This window comes from Penaeus monodon, chromosome 11 (assembly GCF_015228065.2).
Source record: "Penaeus monodon isolate SGIC_2016 chromosome 11, NSTDA_Pmon_1, whole genome shotgun sequence".
Lineage (NCBI taxonomy): Eukaryota > Metazoa > Arthropoda > Malacostraca > Decapoda > Penaeidae > Penaeus > Penaeus monodon.
Genome location: NC_051396.1, coordinates 27503094 through 27508093, shown reverse-complemented (window position 1 = coordinate 27508093; position 5000 = coordinate 27503094).

Here is a 5000-nt window from a genome sequence, read left to right as displayed (position 1 = left end):
AAAGCGTATTCTCGGAAAGCAATTTACTTCCCATCAGTCACCATTGAGTCAGCTCTTGGTACCTGTTTCTGAAAATAAATAAAGAAAGAAAGAAATGAAAATATAAATAGAATAAAAAACTGCATGAGTCTTTGTTTATTTACGTCAGCTGTGTTTGCCTCGGAGTAAATAGACTGCTGCATTTAGTTCCTAGAGATACAAACACACAGACGGGCACGTAGATAGACACATAACCCTCCCTCCTCTCCCTCCCTCTGCCTACCTCCCCCCCTCCCTTCCCTCCCTCTGCCCTACCTTCCCCCTCCCTTCCCTCCCTTTGCCCTACCGTTCCCCTCCCTTCCCTCCCCTTCCCTCCCCCTCTTACCTTCCTTTGCCCCCCTTCTCTTCCCTCTCTCTACCCCTCCCACGCCAGATTCTCACGGATGTCAAGTGACTAAATTTTTGCAGTGAAATTTCTCCTCCTTCATAAGACGTGTATCTTGATATAGATCATAAGATAACGAAGTTAAACTCGTGTAAGAACTTGTATAACCTGGGTGATTCTCACTTTTTTTTTTTTATTCTATCACTTTCTTGTCTGTATCAGTTTATCTATCTGTCTGTTGGATGCTTATTTGGATGTTTGTTTTGTCTGTCTGCCTGTCTGTCTGTCTGCCTGTGTGTCTGTCTGTCAGTCTGTCTGCTTGCCTGCCTGCCTGCCCCCACCCCCCTCTCTCTCTCTCTCGCTCTCTCTCTCTCTCTCTCTCTCTCTCTCTCTCTCTCTCGCTCTCTCTCTCGCTCTCTCTCTCGCTCTCTCTCTCTCCCTCGCTCTCTCTCTCTCTCTTCCTTTCTCTGCCACTGAAGCTTATCTGATAATGAAGCCTGACTGATTATGCCTCGAGGGAAGCTGATACCGAGGCAGGAAGGGAGGGGAGGGATGGGGAGCGAAGGGAGGGAATGGAGGGTAAAGGAATGGGGAAGGGAGGAGAAGAGAGGGAAGAGGAGGGAGGGAAGGGATCGGGAGGGATGGGCAATGGGAAGGGAAAAGGGAAGGGGAATTACGGGAATCGGGAAGGGAAAGAGACAAGGAGGGAAGGAAAGGGGAGAAAAGGGGAAGGGAATAGGAGAAGGGAGGGAAGGAAAGAGGAAGGGGAGGAGGGGAGGGAAGAGACGAAGAGGGAAGGGAGCCGGAGAGAGGAGAAAAGATGAGAGGAGGAGAAGGAAGGGAAAGGAAAGAGACAAGAGGAAAGTGCTTTGTACATGAAGACATAAAATTCAAACATATCCATACGCATGACTACACCCCATCCCCTGCATAACTGAATATAAGCGAACGTGATATAGCATAAACAAAAACAACCCAGAAAAACAAACATAAAACAAACACCAATGAATACCTGATCAAGAGGCAAAATTCTCTTTGTTTCTGCTCTCTCTCTCTCTCGTGTTATTTCCTTCATAGCGTCCACTCTTTCGCCCCAAGCAACGGCTGGGAATTCCTAAAGCAGAACACGTCTACGTACGCCGCCTCCGCGAATGCTTGTCTTCGCCTTGATCTTTATTCACTGCTTTTGCCTTTGTTGCAATATCGTTTTCGCGGAAAGGACGGCGATTATCGATGGCGTTGTTATCAGTGTTGCTCTCAACGTTATTATTAATCGTCATTATCCCTGGCACTATTATCAGTGTCGTTAACATTATCACCACAATTGCTTTAATCACTATCATGTTATCATCATCACCATCTTCTTTCGATGAGTGATAATCATTATTTAATCTGAATTAGTATCACTATAGAAATCCTTAATATTACAAGTTAAATAGTCATATCAATAATTATTATTAATAATTATCATTATAAAGAAAGAAATAACAAAAGAAGAGAAAGAATAGGGAAAGGGAAATGAAACTAAGGGGAAGGAGGAGGAGAAGGAGAGAAGGAAGAGGAAGGAGACAACGTTAGAGGTTAGAGGGAGCAAGATGGAGAAGGAGGGGAAGCAGGAGCTGAAGGAAATAGGAAGGGGGGGGGGTAGGTGGGGGAGGTAAGATGGGGAAGGAGGAGCTGTAGAAGGTGAGGGGAATAGGGAGGGGGAGGAGGGGAAAGCAGGGGGTGAAGGAAGAAGGAAGGGGAAGGAGGAGCAGTAGCAGGCGAGGGGAGCAGGAGGAAGGAGAGGAAACAGGAGGTGAGGGAGTAGGAAGGGGAAGAGGGAAACCGCAGAGGCAATAATGTCTTACAACTAATGGGTGCCTTTTACTCCTGTTGCCGGGGCAAGACAGTCATTAAAGCAACGAAAATTTATCTTGTGAAGTTCTTACTCCCCCCCCCCTTCCTCCTCTCTTACAGATACCCTCCCCCTACCCTTTTTCTCATTTATCTCACTCCTTTCCTCTGCTCACTTTTGCAGAACTTCATATGTGTGTGTGTGTGTGTGTGTGTGTGTGTGTGTGTGTGTGTAATTTCACCATTTCCTATTCCCTCTTATATATGCTGTTATTTAACCTGGCTATCCACTTCCTCTCCCTTCTCTCCTTCATCTTCTCCACCTTCCCTCCTTATCCACCCATTAACCCCCTCTATATTTCCCATTTCATTGTCTTCGTTCCTTGTCATAAACCCCCTTTCCATAATTTCTACATTCCTCCTCCCTTTTTTTTTCTACTAGACCTTATTTTATTCATTTCTCCCTCCAACATCCTTTATTTTCCCTTCAACCCCCCTCCCATTTCTTACGATCCCCCCCCCTTCAAAAGTCCCCCAACCATTATTTCCCCCTCCCCCTCCCCGCCATTTTACTTGTTTTGTGCAGAGAGAAAACAACTAATTATATAATTACCAATGATTATGTTGCTGTTATTGCGTGTGTACTCTGATAATGTGTATTGTGTAGCTTTAAACTCTCTCTCTCTCTCTCTCTTTCTCTTTCTGTCGGAATCTCTCTCTCTCTCTCTCTCTCTCTCTCTCTCTCTCTCTCTCTCTCTCTCTCTCTCTAAATCTCTCTCTCTGTTTCCAGTGTAGTTGTAACCCTAAAACATGATAATTCTTCGCATTCTTCGCATATTCCGATAATGGACACCACTCTTATTGTTATTTCTTATTACGATTCTCATTTCCCCGTAAATTGCCAATTACCCATTCTCGCTCGTTCGGAGACACACAGACTGAAATGCTCCTTTTTAGCGAAGCACTTACCGCATACAGGACCGTGGATGTGCAGAGGAGAGCCAATAGGAGACGGAGAATATTTGAACGTTCAGAAGGGTGTGATTCGGTTTTCTGTGTGAAATAACTTCGTTTGAAAAATATTTACATTTCTGTGGTCCGTTTTCCTGTGGCGATTTCCCGTTTTCGCTTCTCTTTTTTCATCAGTTCTTTCTATTTTCTTTTACGTTTTAATGTATGCAAGGAACTGTTGCAAACACAACGCACACTATGATAATGATGATGATAGCAATATGACAACAGCACCATGATAATATTACCACAAAATGATAATGACACTATCAAAGTATAATAATTATGATGATAATGATAAGAAACAGATGGTAAGAAGCACAGTAGTAGCAGCAGTAGGAACTGCAATGATGATAGGTGGATAATAATGGTAATAACAATGCTAATACTGATAGTAATAACAATGCTAATAATAATAGTAAGAACAACAACAACAGTAGTAGTAGTAGTAATAATAATAACTGTAATAACAATAACAACAATAATAATAATAATAATAATAATAATAATATCATTTATTATTATTATTATTATTATTATTATTATTATTATCATTAGCAATAATAAGAATGATAATAAGAATGATAATAAGAATATTAGTAATAACGACAATGATAATAATTATGATGATAATAATAACTATAATACTAGCAAATATATCTATATACATATATTATATATGTATTTATATAAATATATATATACTTATATGTATACTTATATAATGGCCGCGGTGGCCGAATGATTAGAGCGTCGGACTCAAGACTGTCACGACGGCAATCTGAATTCTAGGGTTCGAGTCACCGACCGCCGCGTTGTTCCCTTGGGCAAGGAACTTCACCTTGATTGCCTACCTAGCCACTGGGTGGCCAAGCCAACCCAAGTCAAGTGCTGGTCCCAAGCCCGGATAAATAGACAGAATGATTACCTAAAAACCGGCACTCTCCGTGGAAAGGAACTGGGGACCCTACCACGTACTCACTCCAAGAGCAATACAACATGAAAACTACAATTGAGTATCATGCTGTGACCACGGCGGCTCAGACATGAACCTACCGTTAAAAGAAGAAGAATACTAGCAAAAACACCAACAATAAAAAACAGTAACAGTAATGATGATAACAATAAAGATGGTGAAACTAAAGAGGAACATAACAATTATAATAATGATGAAGATGAAGCTGATGATGTAGAAGAGGAAGAAGAGAAGGTGGAGGACAATAATAATAACAATAACAATAATAATAATGATAATAAAATTAATAGCAATAACGACAATGATGATATTTTCGATAATGATAATAATAATAATAATAATAATAATAATAATAAACTTAAAGTAAAAGTAACAATAATAACAATGATAATAATAATTAACAATAATGACAATAATAATGATAATGAATATGACAATAAACAGACAACAGAAGAATTAATAATTGTTTGCATAACAGTAGTGATAATAGTTATTACATAAGTGACCCGATAAGAGGAAATTAATAACTGTGGTTGGGTGATGCATAAACTTGGCGCACAAAGGTAAACACATGACGTCATGGCCAATCATCGTATATCTCAGAAATACACTGTATTATTTAATGCGTCTGTACTATTCTATCAGATTAAACCGAAATACGCATTTATATATATAATAGTATGTAAAATGCGCACATTTCCTAAATAAAAATACTTATCATTCGTGCGTTGCGCATGTGTATGGTGCGGCCCTCTACCAGCAATTTCGACAATTTCGATAGTTTTGTTTTCGTACAGTATTCTTTGGTCGTTT